Source organism: Lonchura striata, chromosome 2, assembly GCF_050655825.1.
Source record: "Lonchura striata isolate lonStrDom1 chromosome 2, ASM5065582v1, whole genome shotgun sequence".
Lineage (NCBI taxonomy): Eukaryota > Metazoa > Chordata > Aves > Passeriformes > Estrildidae > Lonchura > Lonchura striata.
Window position 1 is genome coordinate 114,740,416 of NC_140704.1, and position 27,760 is coordinate 114,768,175.

Here is a 27,760-nt window from a genome sequence, read left to right on the forward strand (position 1 = left end):
CAGCAAACCTAAATGCGCACTTGTATTTTGAGAACCGCAGGATGAGCAGAAGCTTTTGCTGCTCGTCACTCCCCGCAGCCGGGCTACCCGATGCGCTCGGAAGACTCCCGCACACCCACCCACACGCCAGCCTCTGCTCTCAGCATGAGCCGCGCTGGAGCCCAGCGTGCGCCCGCCACCTGCGCCGGCAGGCCCCGGCTCCCGGGGAAGGGCTGCGGCCGCGGCTCGATGAAGGGCTCGTTCCCCGACGCGTCCCTGCGCCGGCCGTGCCGGTGCCAAAGTTGCGCTCCGCTCTGCGCCCTGCAGCGGGAGCGCCGCCCGGGCTGCCGGGGGACACAGGGGACCCACGCCGGGGACTCCCGGGGTACACCCGCCCGGGGTGGGGTGCCATCCCCGGTGCCTGCCCCACGACCCGCTGCTGCGGCACGGAGGGCTCGCCCCCCGCCGCGGGCACGGAGCCCATGCGGGCAGCGCCGGTGCAGACGCGCGGGTTCGGCACCGCGAGAGGCCGGCACCGTGCGCATCCCCCTCCTCGCCCGCTCCTGGGGGAGCCGCGGCGTCGCGCCCACTCCTCCCGCGGCCAGGCCCCGCCCTCCCCTGGAAAAGGGATGACATCATCCCTCTCCCCCGGCTCGCCCCGCCGCTCCCCCGGCCCGCCCGCCGCTCCGACAGGGATGGGGGGGGTCCCGTCCGCACCCCCTTGGCGGAGCCGCTCCCTCGGGGGGCCCGGAGGGGGCTCCCGGCGCCGCCGCCCGGCCTCGCCCCTGCCCCACGCCCCACTACGTCATCCCTCCCACCGCCCCCTCTCCGCCGGTGCTGGCGGGGGAGCGTCTCCCGAGGGGAGCGCCGGGGCCGGGCAGCGGCTTCGCGGCGGCTTCAGCGTGCGAAGGGCGCCGGCGCACCATGGCGGCGCCGGCGCGGTGCGGCGGGCGCGGCTGCGCACCGCGGCGGGGCGGGCGCGGCGGGCGGGCGGCGGGGCAGCTCCTGCGCTGACACCTGCAGCATGTGCCAGGAGCTGCAGCGGCAGCGGCCGCCTCTGCCTCTGCGCGGCGCGGCCGCCCCGCTCCGGCGCCGTGCGCGGCGGCGGCGGAGCAGGAGCAACTCCCGCTCCTCCCGGCGCGTCCCTCCTCCTGCCTGGCACCGTGTGCCGGCGGCGGGTGCACGGTGACCTTACGGAGCGTGCATTACCTCACAGGTAAATATCAGCTGACCCGCCCGGCGGCGGCGGGAGCAGGCGGCGGCGGGAGCGCACGGAGCCTTCCCGAGGTAGCGATGCCGGCCGGGGCAGCGGGTGCGAGGTGCTGGGCGGGGGGCGCAGCCGCCTGTTGCCGTGCGCCTGTGCCGGGCGGGGGGCGCAGGGGGTTCCCCGTCGGCACCGTGGTCAGGGGGTGGGGGCGGCCTCCGGAGGGTGTGCCAGGCGTGGGGCAGCCCCCTGTCCCCCACCCTCCCGAGGCCGCCCCCGGGGGGTCGCACGGCGCTCCCGCCTGTCCCCAGGCGCCGCTGAGACGCTCCCGGCGTGCGAGTGTGCACAGGCATGCGGCACGGCACTGGCTCCTGTCGCCCACCCAGCCGCTCCGTGCAGCAGGTCCCGGGGTCCCTGGAGGCCATCTGGGGACCCGGGGGCTGTCCCTGCTCGCCCGCTGTCGCCTCTTGCAGCCGGCTGAGGTAAAAGTGACGAAAGGACGGCGCCCCGCAGCGCAGCAGCGGCAGCCTTTACCTGTGCGTTCACCGGCTCCTTGGCAAACTTTGGTGTTGGGCGGTGAAAATCTCGATCCTTGCAGCCAAACGGGCTTGTTCTACACTCCCGTGCTAGAAACCAGCAACCACCCAAAGTGAAATACTGCTGGCTACGGCTGAATCGGGTACTCAATCACTGGGTCCACTTCCCAGCATGGGTGATGTTTTAGGCAGTACTTTAGTAGTACTTCAGACGTGGGCGGGGAGCAGTGTGGTCTGGTAATACTTGATAGTTTCTGGTGACCCAGATGTTAAAAGGACAGGTTCACCTTAGCTTCAAGTAATAAGCAGCATCACAAATTTGGTGCTAGTAGGCTTTCAATATATTGTGTTGTCTTTGAAGTTTTGTAACTTGCCGTTCAGTTCTGAACTTTGTACCTCTGCTTCTCCCCTTGTTTTTTAGATGTAGAAATATTTTAATAATGGGGGTAAAGGCACAGATTCTGTGATTTAATAGTGTCATAAGCTATGGAGCTGTTTTCATAACTTTTATCTGGGTAGCAGGTTGTGTCGCACACCTGTGACTGCCACATGACCAGACTAATAAAATTATGGTGACCAAAGAGTAGTAAGTACTATGTTTTTAAGTCACCCTGGTTTCTGGTTGTCAGATGGTAAGTGAGCGTGAGATAAGAGCCAATGCCATGTCTATTTTAAGTTCATGTCTTTATAGTGCTCAAAAGAGAATGAACCTACTGACACATTTTTGGGTTTCACCTTCCTGTTGCAGTCAAGGTCCTGCCTTTATTCAAAGTCTGTATTCATTGCAGTGGAGGATTTTGTGGATTTTATTTTTTCTTTTTCAAAAGACAGAGGTAAAACTCAAAGAACTGACAGTTTCAGACTAAATCTTGCCTTCCTGTAGAAAAGCACACGTAAAATACCATCTCCTGCCTTGACCTCTCAGTGGGATGTAAGTGTAGTCAGAATAAGATGCTATCGTCTTGCAGTGGTGGCAATAAATACAAAATTACATACATGTGCCCTCTGTCACCACAAGCAAGTGGATAGTTTAAGCATGTAATGCTCAGTATGTCATTTCCACAAGCAGTTTTCAGTGTGTTACTGGTTGTGTGCACCAGTGCCCAGCATGGCTGAACTGTGCAGGATCAACTATCATAGATTCAACTCCCTCTGCAAAGTAGCTCAGGACCCAGTCCTGAACAGAAACCTGTGGCAGTGCTCTCTGGATTGTAGAGTAACCCACTGATTCTGTGACTGAAAAACAGAAAAAAGCACATGTTATGGTAAACTGCTGGATACCAGTCCCTCAAGGTTTAGAGGAAGGTAGAGGATGAATTGTTGTGTTTGGCTTTTGAAGGTTTATACCTTTATTAATTATTTGCTTGATTTCTACGGTTGTATGCTGTCAGACTGTAGATTGTCTCCTCTTACACATTTTGCCCAGTATAAATCCATTCAGAATTGCCTGTAAGGTTCAGTGGTGATCTTACTTCCATTCCAGGCAAATAATCAGATATAATTGCACTGAAATCAATGAATATATACAGACATGAAGCTGTGAGAAGAAAATGGGCCTCATGGTGTTTTACATTTGTACAGTTGAAAGCCAAAAATAGCTGTCATAAACACAGCATGTCCTTTTGGAAGGAACAGTCAATGCCTACCTTAGAGTTGTTCAAAGTTTCTTGTGTTTCAGCAGCCTTGGGTTAGAAAAGTGAAAGCAGCAGTCTTGCAATGAGAACTGTTTCAGAGAAACTTTGTTCCAGTGGCTAATCTCCTTCTCCTTAATTCCATGTTGTTAATCTTAGCGTGCCCATATCAACACTATTAACATTTGGAAAGGACTGCTTTTTCAAACAGGGTTCCTTGAGTGTTTTGCCAGGTGTTCTAGGGTTAATTCCAATGACTATATTTTAAACTGCTGCTCTTTACATTAATTATATATATTCCTATCTCTAGACTTAACAGCAAGATGCAAGTGGTATGGAATGTTACGTTCCAATTAGTTTTGCAGTTGCAAATGGGGATTATAGTTGATGGGTAAGTCTGACATGTACTGCATGACTTGTCATGTTTTTCCTGGAGAGAGGGGAGTCTTGGGTCTGAGTCACCATGGAAGAACATGGAGCCCCGTAGGCATAAAACTGGTGCAGTGGAGTGATGAGTCAGATCTCTTATCTTGAAATTTGGTATTACGTGGTATTCATGCATGGCCTGCCTCACATTCATTGTGCACCTAGGCAAGTAACTAACAGGCAGAAAACTCACCTAATCAGACCTCTGACTCGCCTTTTCTTTGCAGAGTTAGTCCTACTTCTTTGGGAATAAAAGGCTGCTGGTTAGAATCACTTAGGAAATCCTGGTGTATTAACCTGTGGAGCAGATCAGTTCTGCCAGGCTATATCCAGTAATTTCTTACATTGCTTCAAGTCCATATAATACAACCTAATATTAAATTTTTACTTTTTGTGCTTTAGGGTTGAACCAGCTTTTCCAGACTTCTGGAACTGGATAAAGAATAGCAGAGTAAGAGCAGTGTTACATCTTCATAGACCCCAGTATTTGTTAAGCTAAATGACTTTTCATGAGCATTGCTGTGGAACGTCAGTATTGTTTCTTTTTCCAGAGGAAACTGATGCAACTGCTAAGCTAATGAAAATAATTGATATTTCTTAGAAGTGGTAGCCTCAGAAATATGTTAAACAGCAAGAGTGAAGATTTGCCCATGCAGCTGTTTTTGGAAACAAAACAAAGCCTTACATCAGAGGTGTCTTCACTTAGACACTTACTGTGAACTTCCTTGAATAGCAATCGTTAATAACGCTATCTTCTCAAGCTAATGGAGCATGAAGGTTCCTTGATTTATAATGATTTGGGAACAGATGCTTGAAATTCTGTCCACTTACACAAACAGCACAAGAATGACGCTTTTGCTGAAAATCGGGGGGAGGCAGGGGGGAAATTATGTGTGGGACTATCAGAATGGCTTGAAGAGTGTAATGCAATGTCTCCCTCTCCAATGTCATTGCAAAATCTACTAGAGGGACTGTGTTTGGAAAACATTACATGAGGTTTCTGTTTGAAAATCATAGCAGAACATTATTGATCTGTATATTTTTAATCTCCTGTGTGTAGCCAGTTGCCATATTTTGATGGCTGCAGATGTTAGTGCTGGTTTTTGGGTAGGGTGCGTGTGTGTTCGTGGTCTTGCAAAAAAAGCTTCTGTCTTCTCACATTGCCTTAAATTGGAAAAATGTTACAATTAAGACATTTGGAAAACCATATAGGAAAGATATGCAAATTTAGATCTAAATTGTACAAATTCCAATTAAAGTGTAAATGCTTCATTTGTTTTGAAGTGAGATGCATCTATTGTATTCTGTAGAAGTAGAGATATCTAGTGTCACCTGTGGAGAAATCAGTACAGGGAAGGTTTAGCAGTTTCAGCAGCTGAGATAAAATGCAAGATAAAATTCGAAGTTCTTGTAAGAACTTGGAAATTTCAGTGGTCTTCGTGTGCTGGTGTGGAGATGACCAAATCTGAGGCAAACTGCCGCGGTGCTGTTCACTTCAGTAGAGCTTGGTATTTGGCCTGATGTTTAAGGCAGGTCTGAAATGTATGGGGCAAAATCCTTCCCTCAATTACACTGACATAAATCCAGTCTTTGTGTATTTTCTCCATCCCACTGAAGAGAGAAGGAGATCACTGTTCAACTTACCTATGGCATATCCACAGCTGTTCCTAGGGACTATAATTGTTTCATGCAGTGTCTTTACTATAAAATGTGTGACATCATCTCCTCTTGGAACCACTGTATTTGTAGGGATTATGTGAGAAGCACCACTGACAGTTCACATGCCTGTGCATATGCCACAAGGACCCAGAGGGAAATCCTGAGCTGTACCTTTCATTGTACAGAGGCTGCATTTTTATAGGTATGCTTTCTCTGTATAGGCATAACAGCCTGTAAAGGGAAATACAGCGATTTGTATAATTGTTCAAAAGAGATTACAACCTAACAGAATTCCATCCTATAACATACAAACTACAAAAATAAAGGCTCTTTTCAGTTAAATCTTTCACCAGATTGATGTCAAGAAGCAATGCAATATCTCAAATGATTTGGTCTTTTTTAATCTTCTTAGCTGGAAGAGATGTCAGAAGAGCCATTCAAAACTGAAGTAGAAGATACATGCAGAATTTCCTCATGTAGTGGTCTGGATGTCTGCTTGTTTTGCTTAAGGAGAAATTCAGACTTCAGAAGCACACTTGATTTTCTTTTCTCTTGGTGCTGATAAGCTCTGTCTTGGCTTAGTTGTCTAAAGAGGTAATACCAATTAAAATATAATGTGACAGAAATGTCTATAAACTGTTTTGTGATGTAATTATCATAATGTAAGATTCTTCTGACCTGATTAAAATCAACAGGGGAAAGAAACTTGCAGCATTGTCTCCAGCTTTTCCAAAGTTCTGCTGGGACTTCTTCCTGACCACCATCGGATCCTCCCACAGCAGGTGTGAGTGGGGGTTCATTTAACTGGTAAAGCTCCTCCATAGTGAGGTTTGACCATGTTGGTTTAAATAAAAGCATGATATAATTTTGCCCTTGGGCATTCCCGGGGAGCAGAGGAGCTGCTGGGTCAGTGCCAGAATTTGCTTGTCATACTTACGGGTGAATAGACCCATTGAACAGTGAGACCACATTGAACTGTTCCTCTTGGCTCGTGCAGGGAGGTGGAGCTGTGTTTGCATCCCACTTAACACCAGTGAGGATGTGTAAGCTGATTCCAGCCATGAGGAATAGCCACATTGAGAAGTTCTAAAGCAGGCTCCTAGTGACCAAGTTCACAGGTGTCTGGAGGAAAGGAAAAGTACAAGGTAAAGCAACATTTCCTGGCATGTTATTGTCATTGAGAAATTAAAACCCCAATGCAAACCATGACCCACCTCTTCACACAGTGCAAGTGTAAAAGTAAAGGTCAGCTCTTTAAACAGAAATGTGACAGGGAGCAGCATGTGCAAGATGATTCTCTTGGAAAGATCTGGGCTGAATTGAAGATCTGATGCATGTAGTTCTGATCTTGACTACTGGTTCCCAGGCAGCTGGAGTTGCTCACCAAGACTGCACTTGTGTGGAAGGAGCTGCCTTTTGTAGGCCATTTGTCTATGCCCTTATGCCTCACCAAATCACCCTGTATGGTGGCTATTTACATCTATTGAGTCGTTTCACAATTACCCTGTTGTACTTGATTGGTGCCAAAGTCAAAGTTAAATGATGGCTGGCCTGTGCTCAGCCACAGCAGCATTGTCCATCATAATCACCTCCACAAACTAGGGCTGGATCACAGTCTGAAGTACCAGTCAGCTCTCCTCTTTTCTTTCCTCTTTGAAATCATCTTTGCTTTGGCGTGCGTGCCAATGGTCGTGCTCCCATGGTGTGCCACACAAACTTGAGTGGCGCTGGGAGGCTTTCATCCCTGGAGAAAGGAGGGCTCTTGGCTGCCCACCAAAGTCCATCACCGCTTGACAGTTCTGCTTTAGTGAAATGAACCAACCAACGTCTCGGTGGGCCCAGTGCCAGCCTGGCAGATGGGCCTCAATGTGCCCAGCCAGCAGAGCACATACATGTGTGTAGATGTAGATAATTGTATGTATGGGCATGATAAATAGGGATCTCTGCAGTTTGGAAAAAGCTGCCGAAGTGAACGGCTGAGTACCAAAGCAACAAGCTTGAAGAGAGACTTCTTTTGGACGGGGGGCATGTTAGAGTGCTCAGAGGAAGAATCTGGGCTGTCCTTGTTGCTCTCTGCTTGCAGTTCTACAGATTATGTAATAAACAAAGGAGGCTATTTAGTCTTTTGAATCTAAGCACTCTTGTAACAACTGGGAATGTGGAAAATGACACTTCACTGCAGTGGATTTCCTTACAAACCATTTGGAGCTTGCTACCAGCTCAGATTCTACCAACACAGTTACTGGTACAGCATTAGATCAGTGGGAATTTGTGCATGCCATACCTTTTGTTTTGAATTGCATTTTAAAACGTGAAATACTATAGTGAACAAGAGTTGTGTGGAAATCACTTATCTGTACAAAATATACCAAACTTTCTTCATAGGTCACAGTTTCCAAAATCTTTGTGCAGTTAGCTAGACTCCCTAGCTAAGCCCCTTCCATGGATGGCAGTCAGCTAACGCAGGCAGGCCATATATTATTTGATAGCTAAATACGTGGAATTCTTTTGAAGACATAAATATTAGCTGCATCTCTGCAGAGAGGACTTTGGAAGGCTAGGTGCTTGTACTTGTACATGTCTGCACATGGATTTGGTTGCAGAAGCCCATTTCCCTAGAGCCCATTTCCCTAATTTTATAGTTGTGACGCTGGAGAATCACCCGCCCTTGCTGGCTCAGGGTACATAGGTTTCTTGCTTGAAAGTCCAGCTCTATCTAGGAGAGGGGACTTGTGGATTGCAAGATGAATAGCATCACAAAACTGGCTGGAAATTGCTGTGGTCTTCTCTTAAAATCCTGGAAGGTCTGTGGATGCAGTTTTTTTGAGATAGTAAGGCAAACCAGGTATCTGTCATTTTTGTCATTTTGGATACTCTCAGTATAAAAGCAGAGATTCAGCTTTATCTTTCTAGGATCCTTAAGTTAGATTATCTGGAATTACTGGGATAAGAAAAATCTTTTCTCAAATCCTGGAAATAAATGGCATTTGCCAGATCTAATATAATCCCTTTATGCTTAACGTGAAGACATGGCAACTGCCTGCGTGACTCCCAAATCAGGTACTGCTGATTTCTAAGTGCACACGGTCCACAGAGAAATTTTGCAAGCCAGCACATTAAATGCACTGGGGCAGACGTAGGGAGTGTGTTTTGGCTTAAGGAACTAGACCAGGCTTTTGTTGGTGGCTGACCTACCTGGTGAGGTGTCCAAAATGAGTGTGAGGAAAGCACTATTCTGAAGATGGGAAATAATGAGGTAATTTCTTACAGCATGGATTTTAAAAAGTGATTAAAACTCCTGCAGGTTTCAGAGGCAGGTATTTGCTCCTATAATGGAAATGATAACACCGTTCCTGGTCTGAGTATGATATCTGACCTGTATACACACTTTTATTAACTTCTTAATCTTTTTTTTAGGCTTCCAGACATGTTTATCATGTGACTCTGCTCATATTTTTCTCCTTCTTAAATATTAACCAGAACAAGCAGTTTAATGGTGCTGTGCACTGCTTAATGGGAACTACAGAAATTTAAATCCTCTGTGTTGGAATTCTGCAAGTTTTGACTCATTTAATCCCTCTCTTCTTAGCCCACATCTACCATTTCCCTTTGTCCAGGCTAGTGGGAATACAGCCTTTAAGTCTCAAGGGGTTTTTATCAGTTCTCTTATCACTTGCCTTCAGCTGCTTCTGGTGGGACTGTTAAAAAAACACAGGTGTAGTCCTTCAAAGGACTGGGAGAGGACAAAGGGATAGGAAAACAGGATGCAGGAGGAGGAGGAGGTGGGTTGTTAAAAGGGGAAAGTGCGATGGAGAAAAATAGTGTGTGAAAGGAAAAAAAAAATACAAAAGGAAAGGGTAGAAGAAAAAAAGCCTGAAAACAACAAAAAGAAAAGAAGGACGGAGAGGAAAGGAGGAAAAAACCCCAACCAGATCATCTGGTGAGAAGGATGTACTGTGTTAATTAAAATTAGTACATGCTCCAGCTAGGTTAACATGACAGAGCACAACTGATTTTGCAAAAGCTTGTTTGGCAAAGAGTCTCATTTGACCTTACAGGACTACCTGCAGGAGGAATTCTCTTGAGAGGACCAGTGTTAGCAGTAGCAGGGGCAGTTTTCTGTGTTTTTCAAGCCCACAGACAGGACATTGGAAGCTGAACTGCATCATGCCGTGCTCTGTATAACCTTCTGCAGAGAAAGGTGATACATACTGTAAATACTGCAATATTAGAGTGACTCAAAAAGTAGTTCCCATTTTTCTAGACAGATTTAGAAGATTTTAAAGCAGTCAGTGTTTGTGAACACTACATTTCTGAAAAGGCACTTTGCTAATTTTTCCTTCATGACTGCTGTTTAGTCATATCAAGATTCAAATTGTTACGGACAACTGCAAGGAACTTTTTTGCACAGAAGTACACAATAGCTATTGTACAAGGTAGTAACTTAAAATTCAACTACTTAGTACATTTCTCTGCACTAATCATTAGCCAGTCATCCTTAAGCAGAAGAATAGGTTTCACCTTCATGTTTTGGTGAGAGGTATGTTTCATTTGTGCCATTGTAGTGGTCTGCTGTATTTCCACAGGGAAATGCTACCCTGGGAACCCCATATTATCCCTGCTATTTGAATTTATACATAAGTGTTACCTATCTTCATTCTAAAAACAAGCTGGCAGAAAGATAATTATTCCTGCACAATTTGTAGCTTTTTTTTTTTTTCCTTTCAACATATGAAAGCACATAGCAGGGCTTACAAAACTCTCTTGATTTGTTGTAGGCAATCAGACGTTTGATGGTGCACTTGACTATCAGAACAAATTACTTCTTTACCATAAGCTCCGTGCCAAATAATGAATGTAATGTTAGTGGGCTTAGTGAAGCAGTGGGTTATATTACAGTGGCTGCAAAGCATGAAGACCTACTGTGTCTTTCTGTCATAAAAAGGCCCTGCCTGTGCTGTAGATCCTGTGAAGAATTTGTAGAGATACTTGAAAGGATAAAACACTGTATAAATTCCTAAAGTTCAAAGAGAAAATACCACTCAGGATAAAAAAGGGAGCTTAGCCCAGCAGCAGCTTAACCATATATGACAGATCTAGTGCTAAGTCCTGCGCCATCAATGCAAATGCTTCTGGAGTTCACCAAGTAGCCAAATGGAAAGACTAGAAGAAAGGCTTTGAGGATACTGACCTGGGGAGAGGAGCAGAAATAAAAGGCACATGCTTCCCAATAAATGACTCTTATTCTCTGGGCAGGGTGCAAACAGGGAAGATTTAAGACATGCACAGCTAGATTTGTATTGCATTTCCTGTGAAAATTACTTTTGAAGGCATTAATGTGTTTGTCTGTATTTCTGTGCAAGTATTATGCTATAAATAAAATTAGGAACCATGAAAGTTGGGCATCCTGTTAGAATAAGATAAGGAAAGGTCACACCAGTCCTAAACAATGCTTTACAGTGTTGACAGTAAAAAAAAAAAATCATTAGCTATGCTCTCCTTTGGTTGCCATATAATGATGTGAGCATTTGATCAAAAATGATCACACTTAGGAGTCAGAAGGCTGCTTTAGAGGTCACACTACATCTAGATACTTCTCTTTGACCTTCAGTTGCCTCTATGCATGTCCTGGACCCAGCTGTTTCTCTGTCTGCCAGCTCCACACGGAAACATCCCATAGTACAGTCATGCCTCACGCTGGCCTCCCTCCTTCCCTGGGACCTGGATTTAGCTGCTCTGTCTTAACCACTGCTGCACATTGACTGGATGGCCTGTGAACATGCAAATCACCTCAGTAATTCTTTGCACGGGTTGTCACACACACAGAGTGACACAAACCCTGGTGTCTTTGGCAGGTTGTTTTTGCTGTAGATGCTCAGGGACAGCTTGTATGAGTGTCCGAGGAGAGGAATGACACAACAGCATTTTAGCAGCTCTGCTGGTACCAGGTTTCAGACTTTTTACCCAGTGCTCACAGTCTTATTTCAAGTAGTGAAGGTAGGAAGTGATGTTGTATCTGGAAGACTTTAATGTTAAATAAAATGAAATGGACACATTTCATGCTAAGTCCCAGGAAAGTAGGTGTGAGGTTGTAGTCCCTGCTGTGAGATGAGCATGCCTGTTACAGGCCATATTGTGCCTTTCTGGCCCTTGCTAGTGACTACAGGGGTAGAAATGGTTCCTACTGCTTTTGTTTATTCATAGGAAAAGGAAGAAAGATGGAGTTACATCTCTGTTCTGAAGCTAAGGTATATGCTAAAGGTATTCTTTTTTTCCCATGGATTTAAGGTTTTTTTAGGAGACTGAAGCAGTGTATTCTAAGCAGTCACAGGAGCTTTAATGACAGCTGTTTTGCTTGAAAGCCTGTATCTGTCAGTGTCTGTAACATGGTTTGATGTAATCCTTCGGATTTCCTCATGTTTAAAAAAGCTGCAGAGTCTTCTTTGCCTACCAAAACACATTTAACAGTTGGAATTTTAACAGTGAATATTTCTAAAACCTGCTGTTTTGCACATACTGTGTTTGATGATCCTCTGGTTTGTGTGTTTTTAATACATCCCTCACCTTAATCTGAACATCCAATTAGGGACGTGGATGAAGAAAATAGGGTAGTTTGGAAGAAAAAGAAGCAGAAATGAAGTAATACCAGCAGATACCTGAGTAGTCCCATATGTCTATGCCATTTGCTGCTCAAAACCAAGGAAAAAGATTTAAAAACAAAATTGCCTTTCAGAGCAGACTTTATGCCAGTGAGTCAATGTCATCTTACTACTCAGGTGTCAAGAAGGTTTGTCCTTGAAACCCAGATTTCCCTTACATACACTGACATGTGTTTTGCAAGACCTTGAAGTTACACAACGGAAGGAAAGCTGAAAGCTGCTGCCGGAGCTACAAATGGTCACGGTTATCCCATGAACCTTTAATTCCCTGAGCTCTGGTGCTGCAGATGGGAACCCTGGGGCTGCAGGTGGGGCTGGGTGGCTGCCCCTTTGGCCAGGTGGAGAAATGTAGGTGTATCACTGAGAGAAGGATGCAAATTATATCCTTCTTTTGACATCAGCAGCTGGGCTGATGTGAAGGTGACCTCCCCTCCTCCCCCCCTTTTTTTTTCCCCCAAAATGTTGCATATTTTCTCAAGCAGGAATGCTTAAAAGGGGACAGTGTTTATTAATGTGGTAGATCCTGTGGCTGCCTCCTCACTCAGAATGTAGAAGAGGGTGGAGATGTAAGACCTGACCTTAACACTCCTGAGCTGGCTATTGGGAAACCAACCAGGGCACTTGAATTAACTGCTGTTTATTTCCAGGGGATTCTCTATGGCCTCTGCTTAACAGAGAGAAGTTATGTTGTCCCATTGATATTACAGTTTGCATCCTAATTTGTTGAAACCAATATGCCAAGCTACAAAGAAACTTGTTTCAACAGATCAAGTTACCCAGTATTATCAGAATCTAGCTGGATGGCTCGCAAGGGGCTTTGAGAGGGGGGAAAAGGTGTTTGGTTTTTCATGGTGGTATTCTTCCTTTCCTTGCTTTTCTTTGTTTTAACTTTCTTTCTGCTGAAATGATAGCAAAGCTTGCACGTTGTTGTAGTTAGCTCTTTACTCATCTATTTCCATTTAAGGAGTGCAAGATACTGAGCCAGTCTACATTTTTCAAGTGGTCTTCAAACACAGTAATCAAGAACAATGTGTCGCTTTGTTTGCAAAACCCCAAATCAAAAGTTTATCACTTCCTTGTCTCTGACAGCCTCACAGCAGTGGAACTTCCTGGACTTCTTGCTATCTGCTTGGAACATAATTTAGGAAGAGTTTTTAATGGTGTTAGAGTGTTTAAATTGAAGGTCCAGCATACACTCATACAAAGTCCTTGAATTATCAAAACATTTGTTAGTTATGTGAGCAGTGTGGCTGAAAGCTCAGACCTTGAAAGGGCCTTTACTATTTTTTTCACAGCTTATTTTTCAGAGTTTATTCCTTTTGTTTCCTTTTATTTTTGTTTTTAAAGAAGACAATCCTCCCCTACCTTGCAAGAGCTGAGTGTCTGATGCGACTTTGTTTTGGAAAGTGGCAACACCCACTTGCATGCTATTTGTGAATTGTCAATGACACTAGATATTAAGGTGTTTAGGTGGATTTTGAAATACAAGGTTCTGCTCTGTGTTGTCTCTGCATCTGTATTAACAGTCTTGTAACTGTTGTGTTTTTTTACGTGGCAAGTATTCCTAGCAGCAACTCCCACAGCAGTTCCTTCTAAAACTTAAGCATTTCTAACTGTACTGTTGCCATTGGGGTTTTTAATATTCTATTTTAAAATCTCCCTTTTAAAAACAAAATACATGGAACAGTTATCAAAAAATGTAGCAAAAAAACCTACCCTAGCTCCTAAGCCTTTTTAAGCAAAATACAAAGCAGTACAGCTAATCTGTGCCTTCTCATAGAAAAGGAGAATGTAGCACACAATCTAGGCAGTAGATCCTTAGCTCCAGAAATTCATACAGCTCCAGTAAAGTCACTCTTAAAGGAATCTGCTATGACTGTTCCCTGTGTTTTTCTTTTGAAACATCCAGTGCATACACTGGGGTAGGATCAAACCGCAGACGCACCAGAGAAGGGAAATAGGTGCCTGAATATATACAAACATGCACATCTGCAAAGATGAGGTGACAGGATTTCTTAGGATACGGGGGAGAGTTGGTGTGAGAGGAGCCAGTGATAGTAGGAAAAAAAAAAAAGTAAGGAATGAACAACAGGCTTTCTGTAATTACTTGTAGAGTGTATCACAAAAACAGTCGCAAAGACTAAGTCCATATCCTAAGAACATGGATTGCAATGGTCAGAGTCCCTTTCAAATGGTGTGGAGTCCTTGCCTGCCTTAATCCCAGAGAGACTTGTTGCAGTAGGGGGGGATATTTTGAAATCCAAGAATTGTTCTCTTCTTCTTAGTGACCTGACTGAGGATGAACACATTTCCCATTTGTAACTGGAGTATATTAAGTCAGCCAATGTCTCACTGTGGGGCTTTTTAAGTTCCAAAGAGGTAGGAGTTCATCCATTATTTTATTTACCAGCCATATTTATTTGTCTTTAGTTTTTAACTATTGCATACCCAGATAACACTGGTCTCTGCTAAACACAGTGATTTGGTTTTCTCAGATTTAATTGCATTTAATAACACTGTCAAATAACAAATGTTTCTATTTCTGTCAGTACACCTCCTTTTTAGCTCTTGCAGCACAAGTAGGAAAAAATGCTATCATTAAAACTTTAGGAGCTGATATTAGAGCTGACTTTCTGTGAGAATTTTTGTGTGCAATCCCATGTGGTTTAGCATGGCTGAGATGCCAAGTTGGCCTCTGGGTGCAGAGGGAAGGCTTCAAGGCTGAATGATAAGAAGTTATGTCCTTCCATGTTTTGTACCCTTACATCCTCCTTTCTTCCTATTTGAGCATTTCAGATGATCAAAATAACTGGCAAACATTTTTTCTTGTTTGCTTTTAAGTGATCTTGAACTGACAAGAAATCCTTATACCAAAGGACAGTGTTTTTGAGAAGGTTGCAGATGTCTGAAAGTAGAGATGTAGCATGTATTTACCTCAGACGCGATTTTACTGCCATAATAAGATTTTTTTTTTTTTTTTTTTTTTTTGCTTTGCTACATACACCAGGACTTTATGATAGCTTATGCTGAGCTAAATCTAGATATGGGATTTGGTTGTAAAATGTACAAGGAGAGGTTTGTGTCTGCAAAAAATCCCTACAATCTCCTTTCCATGAGAGGATATTAGCAGTTTGAAAGTAATCCATTGCACAGTTACTTCCTTGCAATCCCAGATGAATTAATTGTGACCTCTCTTTTCACACCTCTGCAAGGCTCCTGAGGAGCCAGGGGGTAACTTCAGTGGGCTTCTTCCAGATGGCAGTGTTCTTTTGCTGCAGGTATTTTGGTGTTGCTGAAGCTCGTGTTGACCCCAAGTATGTGAACATGTCAGTGAGCAATGCTCTCCTCCTCTTTGTGCTTCCCTGCGATGCTGTCCATGTGCAGGAGCTGCAGGAGAGGCATCTCCTAAGCCTGGCCAGCCCACACCAAAGGTCACCCACCCCATACTCTGCATGCTTCTGAGCAAACCAACCTGCTCCCCCTCAATAGGAGCATCCACAATGGCTGGAGCTTAACTACTATCATTTGGTGATTCATTTGCAGTGCGTATTTTCTAAAAATTGCATAGCCTGTTCTCAAAAGCAAGGCGAAGAAAAAAGCAGCTGTTATGAAAAGAGAGGAAGAAAATCTCACACATTGAAAACACAGAGCTTTAAAGAACCAAACCCACATTGGTAGGGGAAGGGAAAAGACCCACAATTTGCTATGTCTTATCTTTGAAAAAGATCAGAAAGATTTTTGAGGTGCTATTCATATTTTAGACAATTAACAGCTATACTGGTGAGTCTAATAACATACTCATTTGAAATCAGTTCTGACTTGCATTTTTTACTTTTGTGGGTTTTCACAGAGAATAAACTGGGAAGTTTTCCCCTCTTGTAAAAAGATGTGATTTAATATTCAGTACTAGTGAATTTTAGACATGTGATAAGAAGCATCAGAACAAACCAGTCCAACTTCTATTCTATTCTATAAGTGAATACAAAGAGCGGTTTAATTGTGCCTCTCTTTATTCTAGCACAGCTTATATAGAATTTGATTTAAAAAGCAGAAAATTGACGTGACTGAAAAAAAGAAAATGTTAATCTTCAGTGCTATGGAATGTTTTGCTAAAAACTATTGTGTTCTGTGTAAATTGATCAACAAAAAACTATAGCCAAACCCAAAACTTACAATTCAGAGATTTAAAAATTCTTGATCAAAAGATTTTAATGTTGCCAAATTCATTGTCTTCTTTACCTCAGTTTGAACTTTTTTTTTTTTTTACTTCCTGAGCCACTGCAGCACTTCATCCTTTCTGTCTCCTACTGTGTCAGGTTTCCCAGCCTGAAGATACTTTTTTCTTGGCATGTCATCAGTATGCAGCTTCTGTGCCCAGTGGGGAGGTTGTATTTTGCTGTCCAAAAGCAGCTCCATAGTCCAGTCTACAAGACAACAAAATTAGAAATCCGCTGAGATCCTCCAGCAGCCCAGAGAGACACAGCTTATCCCAAGACAAAAACACTCAGTCTCTTTTGAAAGTGATGCATTTTCTCTGCATGAATTAAACTTGGCTTTTAATGAAGTACTTCATTTGATTTTGCTGATGGAAGATTTCAGTCTTCAGCTCAAGTTAAGGCACTTCCATGCTAAAATTTCTGCTGTTTGGTTTTGTTCTCCTGACCAAGTCTCTTCCAAGACTCTCTTAGTATTTGTTTGCATGGTTTATAACTGGGAAATATCCTTGTTGTAAAGGCTTTTCTTCTTCTGGGATGCATTCCCTGTTCTTACAAACAGGGAACTATGGAACCAGTACTCTTTCTCAAAGTGGAAGAAACATGTCAAGGTCAGATGATAAATTTCCTTGCAGACTAATACAAGGATTTATGTTGAAGGTCCTGACCAGCTTGAAGCCCAGTGAAACAAAAATTCCTGCCTGTGTGTGTATTTAAGGAATAAGCCACAGATGAGTCATGAATGCAGCATTACTAATGACCCTACCCACACCACAGCTGCTGAACCTTTCTGCAAGGCAGACCTCCCCCAGATGCCAAAACTACCTCATCAGTACTCTCTGTGTCTGATGATCTTTGACAGGTTTTCAAAACTGGCCCCACCTTCTAGCCGAAGATACTGTATAGAATCCCAGAAAAAAAAAAATCTGTTCCTTGCCCTGTGGAAGATGTGACCCACCTACATCCTTCCCTTGGCCTCACCTCCTGGGTGATGAAATCTCTCAACTCTCCAGTAATCCTTGTATCTCTGAATTTACCTCTAAGTCAGGAAGCTGCAACAGAGAATCGCTGAATGAGTGAGTGAATGCATGCAAATACATGTAAACAGAAATACATGAAAATACATGTGGTAATTTGTGCAAACTTAATATGTGCCTATATGTCTATTAGCATTTTCTTTGATGGACTAGCTTTCCTTTGACATACTTTTTAAAATGACCTCTGTAAAGGCATTTCATGAAATTAAGGTAGGAATAGTTCAATGTTGTTTTAGAATAGGCTAAAATCCTTTTGTGGCTCTTCTCATTAAACAAGCAATTTTTCTCCCAGGGCAGTACAAAATGTGAGTTGAAAGTAGGATGAGAGCAATTAAGATCGAAGAAGGGGTGTGTATAAAAGGATTAAAGAAAGCTGAAAAGCAAAATTTCAGCTGAAAAAGAAAAGACTGATAAATATATTGAAAGCTTTTGATGGCTGCAAAGTAGGTAGAAGGGCAGTTCATTTAATTTCAGCTTTTGTTATAGCTACCAGTTTACTACAAATGAAGATTTTGGTTTCATTCTGAAGAACATCTTGGGGAATGGTATTTCTTCTGCCCCTGAATGTGATTGGTAAAATAAATTTGAAAGATTTGCCACATGAATGTGATTTATCTCTGTTTTTCATTAATTCTAGATTTAATAGATTTTTGGGTTTTTTTAAATGAGATCTGTCATTCTTTTTTCTCCTTTCTATTTTGCTTTTCTGACTGGCTACTGTTGTGTCTCCTTTTGGGCCATTGCAAGCCCTTTTATTAAAAACAAGCCATTTTCATAAGAATCTTACTGCTTCTCAATTGGGAAGATACATGAGATCTGCTGCCTTTTTAAGCCTTTGCTGTCTCACAGTGGTGCCAGGAGGAGAGCTTGCTGTTGGATTGCTCCCACTCTCCCACTGCTAGAAGCTGCTCATCTCTGAATGGGAGGTATCTGAAGCTTTGGGAGAGTTGCTTCTCAGTGTTTCTTTAGATGTTCGACGTGATAGATGCTTCTTAGAGCTGCTCAATCTGCTGCTGCATACTTGGAAAAGTGAGGGTTGGTTTTTTTTTTAATGCAACTTGATTGTTTGGATAAAATGGTGCTTTGTTGCCTTGCTGCCATGTAAATGAACAGTTTCCAGGAGAGTTTTAGTGGTGAATTGGAAGTATGAACTCAGAAATTTTGGGCTTCGGGCTCTTGCTGGCTTCTCCACAAGGAAGATGGAGTTCTGAAACCCTGTTATAACACTACCAACACTCAGAATGCTGGTGCTTTTTTGAACAGTACTATGATTTTGGGGTGATTTGTGTTGATATTCTCCATTTTCTTTTGAAAACAAAGTTAGTATTAAAACATTTTTTAATTTGAAATTAGATCAGGCACCAAACAAGCTCATCTGAAACAGTTCAGTAGTTCTATATCCTAGACCTGTTTGATGTCTAGGGCTTAATAAAGTAATTTTTACCAGCTAGGAATAGGAGTTTGGATTAGAGTTGCCTATGCAGTAGTATCTCTTAGTCTGAATTAATTGATTCTAAAAAGTTCAAGTCAAGTGCACAGATCTACTTTATGAACAAAGATAATGGATTTTCAGTTGAGGTGCTGGAGATACAAGCCAATTTACATCAGCATATGCTTATTAGTGTTTTTCTTACTTCTGTTCAAAATTATTGTGTGATTTTATTCCTTTCTCTTCTAGCTTGTGTATCTGAAAATGGAAATCATATTGGTTTTCAAGCAGCGTTGGTTGTTCACTGAGCATCCAAAATCAAAAAGTAATAATCTTATTTTAGAAAATAAGTGAAAAATCACTGCTAACTCCTCCTTGTGAGTTATGTTGTGAATGGGATAGTTTGCATTGCAGAGAGTTACGATGTGTATTTGAAAATTTTATCCAAGAAAGAAAAGGTGAAAACAGGTTCAGCCAGCTGATGTGCTGGGTTTCATTCTGCCTTCATCCTTTGCTCCCACAACAGGAGAAGTATTTGTAATTAATCATGTCCTTCAATATTTGACAAAATATAAGTCTGATGTGACTTCCAGACTTTGCTGAGGATGGATTAGGAGTTAAGGAACAAGAAGAGCTGCCACATATGGTGGGAGTAGTGTGGAAAAGTTTAGTGTAAACTTGACCCATGTCATTACCAATCTATCAGTATTCACAAACATAAATTAAAAATATAACAGATACATTGACAGGTATCCTGGTAGAGGCTTTCAATTGTCAAAAAAGTTTTTTTAATTCCTTTTGGAAATAATTTTAAGAATTTATAGTTCTCATTGTCCTTTCAACTTTAATTAATTATGATAAATACAGCTGTGGACACAGATATTCAAGAACAGATGTGAACAGGACAAGCAATCTATAGCAGCAATAACTTTATGCAAAGAGATATGCTATCCTACATAGTGGAGTTTCTTGCTCTAGGCAGTTCAGTGCATGTGTCTATCCTCACTGGCTCAAATCCTGGAATAAACACCTTGATCTTCTTTTTGGGCAGAAAAAATGGAGCTTAAAAATGTTTTCTGAGACCTTTCAGATGAAATTCTAACACTAAATTGTTTCTGCTGCGCTTCATTAGAGGTGATTGCGACTGGATTGCTATTGATTGCTTTTTGAATGTGATTCTGCATTTTGAAAAGTTGCAAGAGAAAAATGACAGTGATGGATGTGTACCTTAATATCCCTCTGTCAGATGTGAAGGAAGCTGCAGTTCATCAATGGCCTGTTAACGGCAGAAAAGCCAATGACTGTTCACAACCCGAAGGCTCTGATCCTACAACCACTTGAGACTTCTGTGTCTTTATTAATGAAAGCAAGTGCAGGGAACATCTGGGATTACTCACATCAATAAAACAACCTGAGTTGGAGTGATCAGTACCTTAGAAGCTGTTCATGTAAGAAAAAGCTATGATCAGATAATCACAGTCAGAAATTGAGGTAGACGGGCATTAGTGCTTTTGACACTTGAAAGTTTCCCTGTGCTTTCCAGCTCACAGTAGCAAAATATGCAAGATTAATAATGTAGAAGTAATACACTAGAACTTGCTTTGTTACTTTTGTGACAGCTCATGTCTGAAGGCTGGCTGAGGTCAGCGGGTTATGCCACTGAGGTGAGATGGAGACTTCACTGGTTTTCACCCATTCTGTGCTGCTTCTTTGCTTTGTGCAGGCTTCAGTTTTTTCGAGAAACACTGTTGATACATGTGACATTTCCTAATCTTCTTTAGCATGATAATGACATCAGACTTTACTAGGAAATGCTGAGGCATCTTCAGGTCCTGCACAGGAATTAAAGGAGTATTTAGATCTCACAGGGATATTGTGGTCATAAATCCCCTCCCTTCCCAGGTTCTTTAAGCAACCCTGAACTACTCATTTGCAACAGGTACTCCCTATCTTGAACACGTGAAGTTGTCCTGGTGTGCTTGTGTGTCCAGCAGAACTGCGCCTGAGGGGGGATCTCCTGCAGCAGCAGGAGTGAGTGAGGTGGCCTGGGGTCCCAGGGCTCCGTCTGACCCCCGGGCAGCTGCTGCCGTGGGTGTTCCGATAGCGCTGGGCTGGTGGTCTCAGCCTGTCTGGGTCCCTCGGCTCAGCTCCCAGCTGCAGGCAAACTAAGCGAGCACCTCTGGAGTGATTTCAGCTCTGTGAGTTCAGCTCTCAGTGATTTCGCTCTGTGCTCACAAGTGCCTCAGCAGACGCATAAGGACAGAGAGAGAGAGAAGGCTGTGTGCAGTTCCACAGCCATGTCCTTTTATTGCCAACTCCTGTGAAGGGATGCAGTGACAGCTCCTCTCCACCAAACAGGGCAGAAATGGGGGTTTTATATAGGGTACAGGGGCACTGGAAATTGTCCAATGGCCAGGGTTGACAGGAATACGACCTGTAGCCTTACAGAGACATAACAAGGGTCTGAATGTGGAAGAGGGGCTTCTTTGGTCCGGTCATCATGACTAGGCATTTCTTATCTTAGGCAAGTGACCACCAGGGAGGCCTTGCAGGGTCTCTGCCTGCTACAAATGAGAGCTCTGATGATCACACTTCCTCATCCTCACCCTCCTTTTCACCCATCCTGACCCCACCCTGCTAATCCCATCATTGACCTCAGGACCACTCTATGGATTTGGTCACCAGCCCAGCATTCCAAGGTCCTGGTTCCCTATGCTGTAGGAAGACAACAAAGCGCTCTCTTCAACAGTTAGTGCCAGTCAGCCATAACTTTCCTTCTAAGATAAAAAGTTATTCCTAGAGTTTAGCGGCATTCGGGGTGATAGGACATCAAGAAATGTGCTTTGGTTTTTTGTGCCTTTCCAGATTTTTCCATGTTGTTTTGCCTCCTTTTTATTAGCTTTACCCCTTCTTCAGTCATAGTAATTAAAAAGAGAAGAAACACAAAATATGTTCTGAAGGCAAATATTTTGAAAAATGGAAAAAAATAGGAACAATTAATACATCCTTCACTGAAAATAAAAGTATTATCAGACAGTAATGTTTATAGTTTCACTGACTGTGCTATGCACATGTTAGAAAAGGTCCTGTAAATGACTGTCTCCCAAGATATGTAGTTGTGTCAAACATCAATTCTCTAGTCCATGACTTGCTATTCTAATTAGATGAAGGACCCCAATTTACTCTGGCCAGTGCCCTAAATGAGAAGTGAATGTCTTCTGGGACTTGAAGTGCTTGCTTCATAAATCTAGGTTGCTGTTTGCATTGCAGTGGATTTCCACCAAAGTCTTATGTGGGTAAATTCTTTGGTGTGCTACTGATTTTCATGTTATTTCAGTTTTCCTGTGCTGCTGTGAGAATGCAAGAAGGAAAAGACTATTATTTAGTTACTATATGCTGGTATGTGTTTTCCTGTGATAAAGAAAACCAGAATTTTATACTTTATGCCATATTGCATGCACAGTATTATCACTGCATCTAAGCTGATTTCAATACCAAACCTGAATGTCTCATTCTCTGGTCATGAAGTTGTTTTAACAGTGACACAGAGGCATAGTCACTCAAGGTGACTGGAAAATAATATTCCAGACAGCTTAGACTCTTTGGGAAGAGACTGCAAAGGCAAAGTAACCTGCCAGCAAAGGAAACAGATTGTTTCCAAACTGCAGTAAGTAGCACGTGTTGCTCCTCTTGTCCTAATTGTTCAGCTACTTTTCATCCAGACAATGTGTGATAGATCATCCTCAGCCTGCTCCAGTGACAGGATCTTTGAAGAAACATGGAGGTTGGTTGGTTTGTTTTTTAATGAGCTTTTTTTTTTTTCCAAAAATGGTGAAATACAAGATTTAATATTATTTGAATATTGCCCTACTCTTCCTAATTCCTAAATGGTTTGTGGAAAATTACTGCCTTTGTTCTTTGATACGTTGTTTGCAAATTTGTAGCTGGAGGTGATTATTTAAAAAGCAGAATAAGTTTCACTTTCTGTGATCCTTGACAAAAAGTGCTTTACAGTACCCTTTTTTATGGACAATCTCGCTTTTAAAAAAAATTAAGGCACATGTTCAGATTCATCTAAGATACCATCCTATATATAGTTTAAACTGTTGCTTGCCCTCTCTTTGATTTGCTGACCACTGCTGCAGTGGTGAATGTTTAACCCCTGGTCTGTGCTCCGAGCAGTGTGTCACTGTCATGGCACAACTCTTGGAAGGGCTCGATGTCACATAGTGGCAACAAGGCACAGAGGTCAAACAGCGTGGCCTGGAAAGATTAGTTCAAATAACCCTTGTCTGTCTGTCTACAGTACTTCAGACAATATTGGAAAACAGAAGAATCAAATAAAAAGCCTGTGTTTCATTCTTTCTCTCAACTTCGATTAGGAAATATTGAACTCGTACTCAACAGAGCAAGTGTTTGTCTTAAATATGCCTTCAAATAGAAATTAATTGAATTCAAGTAAAACATGGTGTGACCTGAGACCAAAAATTCTTAACCTCTGGTTACATGTAAAACACTGAGTTCATAAAGTAGCTCCCTTAGCTTTTAGCTAAGGAAGTTCTGTCCCAGCAAAATAAGTGTGCATGCAATAATGAAACTGGCATTGCTTTTCTTGTTTGGGGGACAGGGGGTGGTACATAAAGCATGCTGTATGAAGTCTCTGTAGAATTTAGGCAGATAGTCTAATTATGTGTATTTGTGGTTTATGCTATATGAAGAATTGGCTCCTCCAACCATTACCACCAACAAGCACTGTGTGAGAGCTACCAGTTTACATTACCATCTGTGTGTAGAAACTCCAGTTTCTATACAAGCCAGCACTTGTATGATTCATAGCTGTTAGAAAGAAAGACTTATTAGTCACCTACTTCATTTCCCCTCCTGTATGGAATTATTCTTTATTGTGCTGTACATTTGCTACTTTTTTGTCAGTCTAATTTTAAATTATCGAAGTAATGGAGCTCCCACTGCTTCCCTTAGGAAAATGTTCCAGAGCATTAACAGATCTGCTGTTAAGAAAGATACTAATTTCCTGATATTATTTTTTCTTTTATTAACTTTATTTCGTTGCTCTAATTGCTGTCTTCTGTGCATTTTCCTATATTCTCACTTTGAAACTTAAGCTTTGCACCCTGCAAACATGTCTTGTTTATTTTCAGCTACTATATACGTAGGTAAAAACCTATACAGGCCTTTGTTTGGTAGGAGTAAGGCAATAAAACTGCTAAAATTGGTTCATTTTAGAGCAACACATCTTTGCAAGAGCTCCAGAAGTAATTACAAACAACAGCTAAAAGCTTTATGTGAGCTGAAAGTTGATTTCCTGTGCCACTTTGTAAAAATAATAGTTGCACTTACCTGAATTAAGTAGGCAGAGTTAAAGTAAAACCTCCTGTAGACATCAATTTTGATTTAAGTTTTCTAGTTTATCTAGAGGATTGGTAGGATACTTCAGGCGGTTGAAGAATTTTCAATTTTCCAATGGAACTTACAGTCCCATGTGACCTTCCCCAAGCTGTTTCAGCACGAACTTTAAACCAACGACAGTGTTGGCTCATGCTGCCTTGCAATTCTGCCCTGAAATGGATGAAGAGCAGTTTCTACTCATCACAAGTGTGTGGTACAAGGTGGTGGTTTATGGTATTCTTCTCTGCTTTGCATTCCCATGGTCATTGTTACCTCAGATAAGAGACAATAGCTTAGCTCAAGTTGTATCAGAACTCATCAACACTCATTCACCTGAGTACACTTTAAACCTATTTTCAGTGGGTATCAGTTTAATGAAAAAAGTAATTCTTTAGTGGAAATAAAACAAGTTTGTGTTGCCGGACTCTGAATTCTGGAATAAAATCTGGCTTAAACATGCAGCTTGTAGTACCTGCTCCAAGTACATGTATTAAGTGACTCTACTCAACACAATGCTGAGCAAGTCTCCACACTTCTGCTGTGAAATTTGCCATCATTAATTTCTTTGCAAACTTTAGATCACATGAACAGCTTTCAGATAGCTTGCATGCTTACAGCATCCATCTCTTTTCACTCTCTCTTGCATTTGGGCTATATTGCACTGACCTTGTCCTAACTGCCATCCCTCTTTCTGCTGAATTTCTTACATAATCCCAGCTCACAAAACTCCATCTTCTGCTTGGGATAAAGTTTCAGCCATGATATCTTACCTTGGACGCCAGCAGGTATAGCAGGTTCTAAAATTTTTAGTTTGTCCGTTTTATTAAAGAGCTGTCATTCTTTTCCAGGAAGTGTCAATGTTTTATATGATAATATTTCCCTAGGAAATGCTCAGAGTAGAATTCAAGGATTTTGAAAAGGAAATGTTTTCTGAGGCTAAATGAGGGCAAGAGCATAAATAGCACTTGATTTTACAGAACACGTTCCATAGTCGTGACTGTGGAGAATGAAATAAAAACATACAATGCAGAGTAGGAGGGCAAGCACAGCTCTGCTCATTGCTCAACAGTGTGTCTCACTTTTTGAAATAACTTGCATCTGAAATGGCCAGCCTGTCTGGCCTTTGAAGCCAGTGAGAAGACTGCAAGTGACATCTCCTGTTGTTTTGGTGTATTCAGTGTTCCTGTCTAAACATCCAAGGAAGACATGAGGGAAACAAGACAAAAGATGATCATACAGATCATACAATAATACAAACTGGCCATCCTAACTTCTGGCTTTGCCAGATTACTCATGGGTAATGGAAGGGAGACACTACATTCTGAGACAGCAAATCCTAGTGTACTTTCTTAGCTCCTTTTCAAGAGACAGTGTACGATTTTGTTCTGTAAAATGAAAACAAAAATCAAAACCAAATCAGTCTTCTGGGGTTTACCCTAATACTTGCTCAAATTGGCATTGCTAAGGTTTCTGTGAATATACTATGAGAACTGCAGTCAAATGGTGAGTGTTTGAACTGGTTTTTCCATAGCTTAGTTACTCAGGCTGTCTTTACCTAGAGTATGATCTTGCTGCCACTGAGTGATGAATCTGTTCCTTTTGTTAACTCAAGCTGTTATTTAAAAGGTAATTGTTCTTTTTAAACTATAATTGAATCTTCAAACTTTATCTGATAAAGCTGACTGCAAAATGCATGAGCCAGCATTAGGAGTTAGGATTATTTTATGTAAAATAACTGACCAAGCATAAAATTCATGTAGTAAATTAAGCACTGACAAATAAGTCTTTTGTCCCCTTTATTCTCACTGGAGTCTAGGTGAGCAGAACACATGGACATTCCTTATATTTAGCAGTCTTAACAGGATCTGGTGCTGTAAAGGTAAAAATACTGACTGGGTGTTTTGGGAGTATTTAGTTCCAGCTTATTGTTGTCTCACTCAGATCTGTAGATTTCTTCCCAAGAGGTAGGTCCAGGTTGAAAATACCTGGTAGGAAGTTGCTGTTTTGCATAAAAAGCAAATATTAGTTCAGAGTAAGGAAATTTTCTGATGCAGTCTAATAGATAGGTTTGTTGAGATGAACGTCACTTTTGGGGTTCTATCAACTGAGGCAAGAAGCAGGAACTGGCTTTGCAAATCAGAATGGAAGCCTTCCCTAAAAAGTAGCATAGCAGAGAGTAGGCTGGAATACTGCCCTACTCAGAGTTTACATTCAACTTCAGTCCTACTATATACTACTACATTTGTGGTATATTGTGTCTTTTACTATGCAGGTTTAATGATCTATAAAAAGTCTTTATATGAATTTGTCTTCGGATGTCTGCTCTAAAATGGGGACTTTACATATTTATATGATGAACTCTGCATTTATGTTGACAGATGAATAATTCAGTAGCTCTGAGAAAACAGTAAAAAGTCAACAAAAGCAGAAGAAATGTCTGCAAGACTGTAGAGAGCTGAGGTTTCTAACCAGGAGACATAGCTTTTGTATTCTGATGTTATGTCTTGATCCTCAGATCCCATGGTGAATTTGGGTAATAAAAATTTGTGACCTCAGAACAGTGAGAAATTAAGATACAGGAAAATGACATCATTGGAGGTATAAGGAAAAGGATCAAATTGAGAAAAGCAGTTGTGAATACATGTTTATCTACAATCTAAAATACAAAATGATTCAGGAAAAAATTGCTTATAAAGTAATTTGCTCTCTTAGTTTGCCTCTGGAAGATTTCTTCTTAAGATATTGTAAAACAGCCCAGTGGAACAATAAAAGCAATTGCCAAGCTGGTGTGGAGAGAAAAACAAACTCTTTTTACAAAGGAAGAAATTAATTCTGTCACTTACTAATAAAGTGTCCTATTTTTGGATAAAAACAATTTCTTCACCTACTCACTTCCTTTCTCTAAACTTCTATGAATTTGAAAACTGTTCTGTACTCTTACTAGGAAGTTGGCATGCCAGTTCTTTAGAGTTGTGTGGCAATATATAGACTATAGATGCAGAGTTTGGGAAGCTATTTTAGCTTGACCAGTTGGTTATTTTATGTGCAAACAGCCTTTACAATTTAGTGTATGCTGGTACTTCTGTCATGTCATAAATGCAATGACTCTCAACAAAAGAGGTTAATGGCTCTCATGTCCTAATGCTGATTGTCCAACAGAGATGTAAAATAGAGCACTAAAGGGTTGAATTTGTAGTGTTCTTTAGCTTCTTCATAATATTTTCTTGATAAATGGTAGCTGAGAAGAAGGTTTTAGGATTTAGGATACAAAAAAATCTCTTAATTGATGTAATTATCTTTTAAGAGAAAAACATTTGTGTTCTAGTGAAAAGGATCTTTTTTAATAATATGAAAAGTATTTTGAGAATAATTTAAGTGTAAGTGAATACTTACTACAGATGCTATATTGTAGTAAGCCATAGCAGAATTTTATTAAGAAATAACTTTATATTTAATGATTATGTTATGAACTTAAACAGCAATAATGGACTTTCAAAATATGGGTCCGTGACTCCCATCACAGTATGGTAAAGGCTGTTATATAAGAATATGTGGAGTGGGCTAAAGGGAATGCTCCTGG

The 27,760-nt window shown here is 41.9% G+C and overlaps 1 protein-coding gene across 7 annotated transcripts in view; it reads left to right on the top strand.

Moving 5' to 3' along the window:
• The first annotated feature begins 945 nt into the window (after nucleotides 1-945).
• DTNA (dystrobrevin alpha) overlaps nucleotides 946-27,760 on the top strand; it is a 221,835-nt gene continuing 195,020 nt past the window's right edge. For 2 of the 7 annotated variants that reach the window (XM_085572090.1, XM_085572095.1), the window contains exon 1: nucleotides 946-1,195. The gene's annotated coding sequence lies outside the window, so the exon portion shown is untranslated. Of the gene's footprint in view, nucleotides 1,267-27,760 lie in introns of all 7 variants that reach the window. The other 5 variants (XM_085572079.1, XM_085572077.1, XM_085572093.1 and 2 more) reach the window with 4 other exon arrangements.